The sequence below is a fragment of the Diospyros lotus genome, chromosome 10, assembly GCF_014633365.1.
Source record: "Diospyros lotus cultivar Yz01 chromosome 10, ASM1463336v1, whole genome shotgun sequence".
In the NCBI taxonomy this organism is placed as follows: Eukaryota; Viridiplantae; Streptophyta; class Magnoliopsida; order Ericales; family Ebenaceae; genus Diospyros; species Diospyros lotus.
The window spans coordinates 10,447,851-10,460,253 of record NC_068347.1 but is presented as its reverse complement, the minus strand read 5'-3'; the positions used below and the strand labels follow the sequence as shown (position 1 = coordinate 10,460,253).

Here is a 12,403-nt window from a genome sequence, read left to right as displayed (position 1 = left end):
TATTGCTTGATTATGATCACATAAGTTTTTCTTCGGTCATTCGAATATCTTCACTTAATAGAAAGTGAATCAATAACTCCTTATTGATCTCTTTCACTATGGCCATGGATTTAAAGTGAATATCCACCGAAGGTGCCTTAGATATATCATCCTCTATCAAGGGATAAACGAGTCCTATCTTGGCTATGCACCCATCTCCATAAGCCTCACAATATACCCAACGATTGCCCACGTGCAGCCTTTGTCTAGGCCTATCGAAACGATGTCAAAGCATACCAGTCTTCTTATGAGATGACCGTGACAACCTCAGCTCCAAGGATTAGTTACACCCATCTCGTATGAAAATTCCATCAACATATAACCAAAATAGATTCTCATGGCGAGTCATGTCCAGTGACACGTTCTCTAACATTAGTCACCTATATACTTGTCTAAACATCCCCATGCCTATGGGTGTGAGACCCCCATTACTATCACATAGCAAAAACATAGCACATACAAGTCTTATGACAATTGTCAATGTCCATTCTTAACATTGCTACGACTTGGGATGTTTAATAATGTCTAGAAACTATGATACATCATCTCACAACTTTATAGATTAATCACAGTATACATCATATGGACTTCTATCTAGTTTCATTTGGTTATTACAATAATAACAAGAAACTAATAGAATGACTTCTTGTGAATTTGAACAACTCCTTAAACAAATAATAAACATGATTACAATTGTCAGTGCATAACATGCTCAATCTGATTGGATCTAGAGCACCTACACTAACAAGAATTACTCATACTCGAGCATGCTTAACTTAGAGAGACATCTGGATGAGCAAGGTCTCATCCGGATACGAGACACAAACTTATTTGGACACATCCAGATACAACACAAGGTATCCGGATATCACTATCAAAAAGCTTTAGACTCATTCAGATACGACACAAAGCATCTAGATATCACTCACAGACAATTAAACACATCCAGATACGACTCAAGGCATCCGGATATTACTCACAATCACTATTGGACACATTCGGATACGGAAACGAAGCATCCGAATATCACTAGACCATTCGGATATGAACAAGATCTATCCGAATGTCACTCACATAAAACTTTTTGACCCATCCGAATAGCCACTAACCTATCCGAATGCTACTCACATGCTCTAAAAAATCTATCCAGATATGAGGGAACTTATCCGAATGTTTGCAACTTTTAAACCCAGAGACGAATGCTCATAGAGACTTTGTTCTTGATTCAAACTTAAATAAAACTACACCATTCCGAACAAAATCTTGGGAAAACAAATCCCAATCCACATGAAACAACTTTAGGAATGATTTAACGATCATATCTTATAAAAGTCGCTAGAGAAAACATGCATGATCTGCCATGAACTCACTGTAACGCATATATATATACATGCACTGGAACTGATATAACTCTAGAAATCTGATATCAAAACTCAATCAAGACCTGTAAGAAAGGTTTACAGGGGAACGATACTTGCCTTAATCTCTCTTATCGATTCAACCGATTGTAAGGGAAGATCTAAACACTACTGTAACTTGAAGACTCCACTGTTCTTGGCTTCTTACTTCTTCATGGCGTGAAGAAACTAAGGGTATGACTCTCTCTCTCTCTATATACTCGCGAGAGAAGCAGCCCTAAAGCCCACTTCTTCTTCTCCTAACGCAACTAGGAGCCTACAAATCCAAAATCTTCTCACGCTCGGATATCTCAATCCCTTAAGATAATAATTCTAATTAATTAATTAAGTTCTAATAAGAACTTCTTAAAAGACAAACATATCCTTATTCTAATTCCCACAATTTAAAAAGAATTAAATGCTATTTAAATGCTAATCTCTCAATTAAAAATATTCTAAATTGCAACATTAAAATTAAATGACAAATTCTCTTTATTAAATACCTCACTAATTAATTAAATAATTCTAATTAAATACTGGGCCTTCTAACGGGTCGTTACACCATGAAACAAACTGACATATCTCAACATGTCCCAGCCTAAGAGAATCCCATACAACACTTAACCCATACCATGGGGAAAGAGCAATCTCTTTGAAGACAACACAACCACATTGACACATTGGCATAACACAGTCCTGGCTTAAGAGGGTAACATCAACGTCTCTCCCTGACATAAAGGAAAACATCGTTACCACTTCTGACACGGAAAGGTCAACGTCAGCACAGGAATTTGGGGAACCACCCAATTATCACGTCAGGGATTACATTTCCACTCAAAAGCATTCTGCATTAAGTCAACACAAACCTTGGCCACAAGATGATCAAGACTATCCCTAGGAAACCACGTCACCCTCGAAAACAATGTTATCGCTTAAAGGAACTTGGGGTGGTGTCCACTCTCAGCCCCACTACTTAAGTCAATATAGGGTGGTGTCCACTCTCAATCTCGCCACTTTCGGTCCATCTAGGATGGTGTCCACTCTCAGCGCCACCATAAGTGAGCATTAATCCTTGGCACGCATCCCTAATGCTATCACTCAAGTGACACAACACAAGTTGACATCCCACATCCCATATGGATAACATATAAATATGCCAATGCCACATACCATGATTCGATGGATCATATAAAAATAATATTTCAATGTACACCATTTATCACACAAAATTCAATACACATGTATAAAACATTTTGGGATGAACCAAGTTTGGGATCAAAACACCCACAATAAACCAAGTTTCGACTGGAACCACTCACATCGAACGTATCTCAGAACGCCTCGATTCTCGTGCTCAACCTTAATTTTTGTGTCCGAACTCAATAATTGTACTCACACTCAATTCTGATCTTCAACCTACCCTGGCCATCATATTTATTCAAAGAAATATCGACACCTAATTTTATCATAATTTTCTCTATTTTCTTCCTATTTTTCCCTCAAAAATTCCAAAATAAATATCTCCTCAAACATTTTTTCAAATTTTCCAACACCATAATTCTTAAAATATTTTTCTCAAAATATTAAAAAAAAATTCAGAAAATACCTATCACTCACGCGCCACCCACATGCCTTGTGCGTAAAATCTTCCCCGATCACACCACGTTGTAGACCTCTTCAAGTCGGTCACTATGGTGCCTTCCTTTGCATGAAACACCAACCAGAAGACCCTTAATCAGTCGTTTAAAGCCTCAATTTCTAGTGAGCTTGCATTTTTCGGCCACCCTTCGAAACCCTTTTAAACTAACACAAAAATGCCTTAAAATTTCTAGAAATGATCTTTAGAACCTCGAGAGCAAAAGCCTCTTATCTATTTCACTCAATCTCTCCCCAAACTCAGGTATCTAGCTTTTAAAAGTTGTGAAGAAACCTTTGGTCAAAATCCTCTATTTATAGCTATTTCAGCCACACCCTCGGCAAATCACAGGCCAAGCTTGGCCCCCAAGCCTCGGCTTAGGCCTTGATGGCCCTAGACGGTCCCCACCAGTAGAGATAAACCCTCCCTAATAGTGGTAGTGCGGCTGGTCGTCCATGGTAGTGTTCACACTGCCAAGTTTTAAAAAATTGCACTTTGACCCCCAAGCTTCTCCAAATACCATTTCATCCCTTTCATGAAGCCCCTGAGTTTTTCAACATTTCATTAAGCCCATAAGTTCTAAATTCCTCATTTCATCCCCAAAAATTCTGAAAAATCGTTGTTTTGACCATAATTGGCCAAAATTAATAATTCGCACTTAGGCCTGAACATATGTAGGATCACATTTTGGTCGAGAATCCTTTCGTTTTATCCTAAAACCACCTCAGGTTTGTTCTACTTACAAAATCAAAGTCTCCTCAAGGTTCTGTTGACTTTTCAAAAATTCCTTATATGACCATTCGATTTTTTAGCCTAACTCATAGTTATACTAAAAATTATCTCCAATTTGATTGCTTTCGATGCCATAATTCTTGCCTCGAGATGCTCGACAATCCTATATCATTCTCCTTTGATATCTAAGATTCGGGGCATTCCCTACAGTTGATTCGGTCACTTATTCAGGGTATTTTGATACCAATTTCTCGTGAAATTTTCTATTCCTACCAAAATATTTAGGTATTAAAATTCATATATAATGATTGGAGAGCTATGAATGAAGATATGACCTTAAAATATGAAACCATATTTTATTAGATATTGCAAGAATTATATCATTAGTCCCATAATTATAAATGCTAGATGCCATCTAAATCTATCATTCGGGAACCAACACTAACAATCAACGTATATATTGTGTTTATGGGAGTGATTTTTTAACAGGCAAGAAAAAGAAAGAAAGAGAGAGAGAGAGAGAGAGAGAGAGAGAGAGAGAAAGAGAGAGTGAGAGTGAGTGAGAGAGATTGTCGAAGAGGAGACGCGAGTGGCTGTTGGTATTCATTCGGGTTGGGGGCTATTTTCTTCCGATTTGAGTTTGATTTGAGGGCTAGTTTTGGGTTTCCCTTGAGACTGATTCTTGGCTTTACCTTAGTGGGTTTTGGACCGATTGATCTGAGCCTTGAAGTCCCACTTTCAACTCCTCCATCACTGGCCATAATAGAGAGTTCTTTTTCTTTTGTTCTTTTGGTTTCTCATTTAGTTTTTTTAACTTACTATTTTTCGTATTTTTTCTCTAGTCTAATCTGTGGGTTTATGGATTTTGCAAGGAATTTTCTTTACAATTATCATAGGTTAAATGCCAATTTCACCCTCTCAGGTAAACCAAGCATTTGTCTCAGATCTTCCCTTATAATATATAGCATTCTCCTCATCTCATTCTTTTCCATTGCCGGCAAGTCTTCGAGTACAAATCCCTACTTGGATTCCCATGTCAATGCTGATTTGCAACCAGTTAATAATTTGGAATTGGTGCCACCTTGGTCTGACTTGGTCATCAGTGACTATCACATCCAAAGCCAACTTGTCTCTGGAAGATCAGTTAGACTCTGTCGATTCTGTTGGTTTAGATTTGTCGAACTACTACTATTATCCAAAACCCGTATTAGGCCCATGATCTAGCTAAAAGCCTCATGCTCTGGTTGAATTTCCCATTAAGGTCTGGCATTACTTCACTAAGGGGTTTTGAAAGCATGGAATCAACTGTAGGTATTTCCACAACCTTCCTATGCCGAGAAGCCTCTCGAATGAACTCCCAAACGATGATCACTCTTTCATGTCCAAGTCGCTTGAGAAGTTAGAGATGGAGGTTACAGAACTCTTGAAAGCAAGACGAGGGTGTCATGTTCCAATTGCCTCTTTCCCAATGTTATATTATGAAAAATATGGAAGAGCCCTACAAGCTGAGGGATACCTCACAGAGAGCCAGAGACATGGTAAGGCTGGTTACAACCTGACTAAACTTCTTGGTCGACTGAAGAACAACATTCGTCTCATTGACAAGTGAGTTTTTGGTTGTCTCAGGCTTAGTTGCATTCTTGATGAGGTGCTTTATTTCCGAATCACAATCTTTCTCAATCTAGGTTGCACTTGTCATACAAACCTCATGGCTAGCATTCATTAATTTTGGTAAAAGATTTTCCAGTGTACATGGAGTTTAACAGTGAAAGAAGTGATAATGGAGGAATTGTTGCCGGCTCTCTGTAGATTTATCTTACTTTTCTAGGGGAGAGTACCTTCACTGAGCAAGATGTTTCCAACTATTTCATGTAGGAACGATCGATGTCCTACTGATACTAGTTGGTGCAATTCTGAATTTGGTTTCATTGCATGTAAGCTATTGTATCGTTTCTTCTGTAGTAAATTTGGGCCTGTCCAAGATGTGATGTAACGACCCGTTAGAGGGCCCAGTATTTAATTAGAATTATTTAATTAATTATTGAGGTATTTAATTAAGAAAATTTGTCAATTAATTGTTTAATGTGGCAATTTAGATTTTTAATTGAGAAAATAACATTTAAATAACATTTAATTATATTTATTTATTGTGAAAATTAAATGCAAGGACATGAGGGTCATTTAAGAAGTTATTAGAATTTAAATAATTAATCAGAGTTATTATGACTAAGGGATTGGGATATCCATATGTGAGTAGGATTTGGATTGGAAGACTCCTAGTTGTAATAGGCGATTGAAGAGATGGATTTTAGGGTTGCTCTATCCCTATATATATAGTCCATTAACCTCAGCTTTCTTCTCACGCCGTGAAGGAGCAGGAAGCCAAGAACAGAGAAGTCTTCAAGTTGCAGTAACGTCTAGATCTTCCGTTGGAGTTGTTTGAATCGATCAGAGAGATTGAAAGACAAGTTTCTTCTCCTTGTAATCCTTTATTACTGGAGTATATTAGCATTTGATCTCAGTTATTCCAGATTGATTGCTCTAGTTATCAAGTTGTATCAGTTCCAGTTTCAGATACGTTATATATATATGCATATACAATGAGTTTATATCAGTTCATGCATGATTTCTTTACGACGATTCAATTAAATATCATCGTTGAATCATCCTTAAAGTTGTTTCATATCAGTTGGGATTTGTTTCCCCAAGTTTTAATTCAGAATGGTGTAGCTTTATTAAGATTTGTTCAAGAACGGAGTCTTTGTGTTCATTCGTTTCTGGGTTATCAGGTTGCAGACATTTAGTGTAACACCCCCTCTCCTAGAACTGCCCGAGAAGAGGTGCTACGAGGAAAAATAAAATAAACTGACTGATAAACTGAAATCTGATACCAAAATGAACATCTCAATCAACTGAAATAAAACTCTGAGGTAATAACTGAAAACCATAAATTACATCTAAGGGAAAATTCCTAAACTGGAATATAAAATAAATCTAAACTGATCAAGCATTAACTAATAAACTAACAACTCCCAGACATCTTTGGTCTTGAGCGGCTCCACGTACACACACTATAGACCACTGCTGCTAGGCCCCACATCTGGTACTCCCCTGCTAGAACTTGGAGGGGTGAAGAGTACAAGGTGAGCTACAAAAGCTCAGCAAGTAATAAGCTGGAAAGAATACTGAAGCCAAATCGAAGAATATCGATACTGATAAATACTTACTGAACTTGAACTAAATAATCACTGTCTAATTGCATTCATAAAAATGTAATGCACATAAACTATAAACTAAACGCAGGTATGCAAACTTTGGCTCATAGGCCCACATAATCTAATAATACATACCTGTCTGAACTGAAACCTGCATACATAAAAACTGTAAGCACATACTGTGGGCAAAGCCCCTAGTCCCCTGGTTGCCACCAGGCGAGCAACTCATAAACTGAGCTGAAACTGAAACTGATGGGATTCCCGCGGACAAGCCTCCTAGCGCTCATAATGCAATGCAATGCTCACATAAATGCTAGCACACGATATGTAGTGCTCCATATAAAGTCATGCTCAATGCTCCTATCAAAATGTATGCACATAATCTCACAAAATAATGCTGGTCATGCCATAATTAACTGCTAAACATGGTATATGATTTTTACTAGCTATATTGAGATACAAATATTCTGAGATTTCTGAGTATAGGCGTGGCATATTGGATTTTATCATATCTTGGCATAAAAATTCAATATTTGAATAATTGAATATTTATATTAAATTTAAGACTTGAATCGAGAATTTATTGGAAGCCATTTGGATGCCATTTGATACTATTTGGATGATTGAGGAAGCAATTTGAATGAAAAAGCAGCCCATTCGAATGAAAAAAACGGATTTCAGCAAGCTCATTCGAATGGCAGAAAACTCATTCGAATGACAGAGACTCATTCGAATGACAGGGGGCTTATTCGAATGACAGATGATGTTCAAAGGCTATTCGGATCTGATCAGGGACTCATTCGAATGACTCACAAATTCATTCGAATGAATTTTGAAAATTTCCAACTTTTGAACTGGCAAAAAGCGACTCATTCGAATGCAACAGTAACTTTATTCGAATCAATTTATGGATCATTCGAATGATAAGAAGGCTCATTCGAATGCTAGACTATACAAAGCAACAACTTACTCACATCTTCAAGGGCTCATTCGAATGATAAGAAAACTCATTCGAATGACAGACCAAAAACACATACGAATGATATGATATCACATGACTTATTCGAATGACAAGGGACTCATTCAAATGACTGATACATTATAAGGGAAAAACTTACGATAACACTAAAAACTCATTCGGATGCCTCAAAACTCATTCGAATGACAACACAAGACTCATTCGAATGACTGGAATCTCATCAGAAATAAAACTCACGATAATAGAGACTACATCTTGAATCAAAACTTAACATTTCTACACCATTCCAAAAGAAATCTTGGGAGAACAATCCCAATTGATATAAAATAATATCAAGATGGATAAATCAATCATTTTTGAAAGAAAAACGCTGAAAAGAATTTTGCATGACTTATCACATCTCACTGGATAAGGATATATCGCATGAATCTATATGCATCTACTTAAACATACCATCTGATTAAACTGGAAACTCAAATCAACGAGTCTTGGTATTTTGAGATCACTGCTAAAATGATTTGAAGATCATATTTAAAAGATTCACTATAAAGAATCATGCACAACTTCTTCATGCACTCACTGTTATACACATACACATATAGATATATATATATATGCGTGCACTGTCTGTAACAACTGAAACTCAACAAAAGAGTTACTAAAAAAAACTGAGATTAATCATCGAATCATGATCCCATAAGAATGTTTTACAGGGATAGATGCTTGCTCAATGAAGCCTTTGATACGCTAATCTAAACACGCATATAGGAACATATAAAAACAAGCTGATATAAATCTAAGAAATCATTGAAGCGCTGGAATAAACTGAGAATGAACTAACTTGAATCTGTAATGAAAGGAATTACAGATAGGATACTTGCCTTTCAATCATTTTTGATCAATTCTAATGACTTCACGAGAGCCTTCTATGCAACACTTTGAAACTGTGGCTCATTCTTGGCTTCTCTGTTCTTCATCCATGCGGCGTGAGAAGCTCCTTGCTATGACTATATATATATATAGAAAAAAGGCAGCCCTAAAGCCCACTTCTCCTTCTCCTAATGCAAATAGGAGACTTCTCAATCCCAATCCTATTCACGTATGGATATCACAATCCTCCTTTCATATGGATTCTTAATCCCTTAATCACAATAACTCCATTTAATAATTAAATGCTAATATCAAATCCTTAAATGACCAACATGTCCTTGCATTTAATTTTCATAATAAATAAATGCCTTTAAATGCTATTTTCTCAATTGAAAATTACTAGATTGCCACATTAGCAAATCCCTTTAACTCCAACATTAAATAGAAATAAATGCTATTCTTTTCCTTCAAAATCTCTAAATTGCCACATTAAATAATTAATTGGCAAAATCTCTTAATCAATACTTCAATAATTAATTAAATCATTCTTGAATAAATATTGGGTCCTCTAATGGGTCGTTACATTTAGATGAGTTCCTTCATATCTGGATGGATTTTTCAGAGCATGTGAGTAGCATCCGGATGGGTTAGAGGCTATCTGGATGAGTCAAAAAGATTCATGTTAATGGTATCCGGATAGCTCTTGTTCGTATCCAGATGGCCCAGTGATATTTGGATGCTTCGTTTTCATATTCGGATGTGTCCAGTAATGATTGTGAGTAGTATTCGGATGCCTTGAGTCGTATCCAGATGTGTCTAGTTGTCTGTGAGTGATATCTGGATGCTTCGTGTTATATCCGGATGAGTCTAAGACTTTTTGTGAGTGATATCCGAATACTTTGTGTTGTATCTTGATGTGTCCAATCGTGTTTGTGTCTTGTATCCAGATGAGACCTTGCTCATTTGTATCTGGATGTGTCCAAATGGGCCTATGGTGTATAACACTAACACCAAATTTCCATCCTTCTCATATTTGGTTCCAATATTTTCAAAACTCCAAAGTTAAGCGTGCTCAGGTGGGAGTAGTTCTATGATGGATGACCCCCCTGGGAAGTCTTCATGTTGCAACCTGTAAACTAAATAAATAACTAAATAATTAAATAAATAGCAATAAATTTTGTATTTCAAGGGAAAATATAAGTAAATCTTTGTATTCCAATATAATTGATGATGATCATAAGACACGTTTAGCATTATTATATGTGTGATAATATGTGCATACATTCTAGTATGAGCCTTGAGCATGACTTTCTATAGAGCACTATATATCGTGTGCCATGTATGTGAGCATTGCATTATGCGCGCCAGGCAGCTAGTCCGCGGGGATCTCACCAGTTTCAGTTTATGTTTTGCTCGTCTGATGTCGACCAGGGGGCTAGGGGCATATTGCCCATAGTATATGCTTACAATTTTTATGTATGTAGGACTCAGATCAGACATGTATGTGTTATCAGATTATGTAGGCTTATGAGCCAAAGTTGCATACTTGCATTTAGTTACAGTTTATGTGTATTACATTTTGTGAATGTAGACAGATAGTGGTTATGCTCAGTACAAGTTCCGTAAGTATTTAATCAGTATCAATATTCTTCGATTCAGTTTCAGTTATTCTTTCCAACTTATTACTTGTTGAGCTTTGTAGCTCACCTTGTACTCTTCACCATTCTAAGTCTTAGCGGGGGAGTACCAAATGTGGAGCCTAGCAGCAGTGGTTAGTAGTGTGTGTACATGGAGCCACTCAAGACCAAAGATGTCTGGGAGTTGTTAGTTTTATAGTGTCTTGTGAGTTTAGATTACTTTATATATCAGTTGAGGGATTTTTCCTTCATCAGTAGATTATGTTTCCAGTTTATTTTGGATTCGAAGTTTTTATTATAGTTGTTTGAGATGCTTCCAGTTATGACATGTTGAGTTATTTATGGTATCGGATTTCAATTGATGATGAGTTTTGTTTATTTCAGTCTTTTCCCTAATAGCACCACTTCTCGGGTAGTGCTAGGAGAGGGGGTGTTACATGTGAGGATTCCTTCCCAGCTGGAAAAGATCTTTGGGTTTGTAACCTTTGTCTTTGCTGAGACAATTAAAACGGATTTTGATGAGAGGGGATCCTCATTTTGTCTGTGGAGTTCGTGTGCTTGTGAAACCGCATGGGGAGAAGTCAAGGCTTGTTGAAAGGTAAAATTTTGACCTTTTTATAAGAGAAGCATACAATAATTTATTGTTTTTTACGTTGTAAATCCATTATATATTTCTCTACACCATTTGAAAAAAAGTAATATTCTTGTCTACTCATTGTTCTGTATAACACCGCTTGCTGCTTTTGATAAATTACCAAGTCCTCATTTCCTTCTCTGGTCTCTTTTTCCACACATCTGAAAAGGTGATTAGGGTCTGTCAAATTTTCTTTTTGCATTATTCAGGAATTCTCAAAGAGCCATATGTTTTAACCTTATATATTTTTCAGTCTGATAAACTTCTTCGTGGCTCTTGGAACTTAAACATGTTGGAGTTAAAATCACGGATTCGGAGTAAGATTCTGTTTGGGACACCTTTTCAGGGCTTTATGTTTTAGCTTCATTAAACCTGGTTCCTTTGCTTAGTTGATTGTTTTGTCAACCTTGAAAATCTTGCAAGTTTGTTCTTTTTGACTTTGTGCGGGACTCCATCTGATGGTTGTGTCCTTATGGTTATTGGCTAGCTAACGCACTTTTGTATTCAATGGAAACTATAGTTAAAGACCCCATTTTCCTGCCATTTTTTCTTTTCCCTGATACAAGGAATGATCTTGAACATTTTCCCCTAAATGTGTATTCATTGATTAGTTTTCCTTCATTTTTCCTGCAAATTAAAGTCAAGAGCATCTAGGGGATTTTCTTCTTCAAGTATGGTGTTTCTTAACCTTGAAAGAAGTATTCAGACATATTCTGAGAGTGGGATTTTCACCCTTCCTTTCTACAGGAAGTATAACGAGAAAATTCAACACTCTATGTACTGTGGTTCACACTTCATAGATCTAGAATCTGAGCTTCATTCAAGTGAGAATACTCAACATAGATGAAGATCTTCTCAACACTTCTTTTTGTTATGGTGTAAATTTTCTTCTGTTGTTGAAATTCATTGTTAATTTTTCTTTGCAATGCCCACAGTTTGTGATGATTCTAAGTCACTTGGGAAGCATCTCATTGAGGAGCATGACCAGGCGTTTGAGCTTGACAAATGGTTATTAGAGTTGTACTTGGGTCCCAAAGTCATGAATCATCACTAGTGTTCTGGCCACAAGATGGATGAATTGAAGCTTATAGAAGGATTTTCATTATTTAGATGGAATAAACCAAATTTAATTATTTATTTTTAATATTTGATTAACAATAGAGTGACTTAGTTTTCAAATTATGAATTGAGATAAAACTAAAGAAGATGTCAATCAATGCCTAAATAAGCTCCATATTCATCTAAAAAAGATAAATAAAATAAA

At 36.5% G+C, this 12,403-nt stretch overlaps 1 pseudogene; it reads left to right on the top strand.

Moving 5' to 3' along the window:
- LOC127811086 (zinc finger CCCH domain-containing protein 18-like) overlaps positions 1 to 12,193 on the top strand; it is a 30,141-nt pseudogene extending 17,948 nt beyond the window's left edge.
- Positions 12,194 to 12,403: the final 210 nt, after the last annotated feature.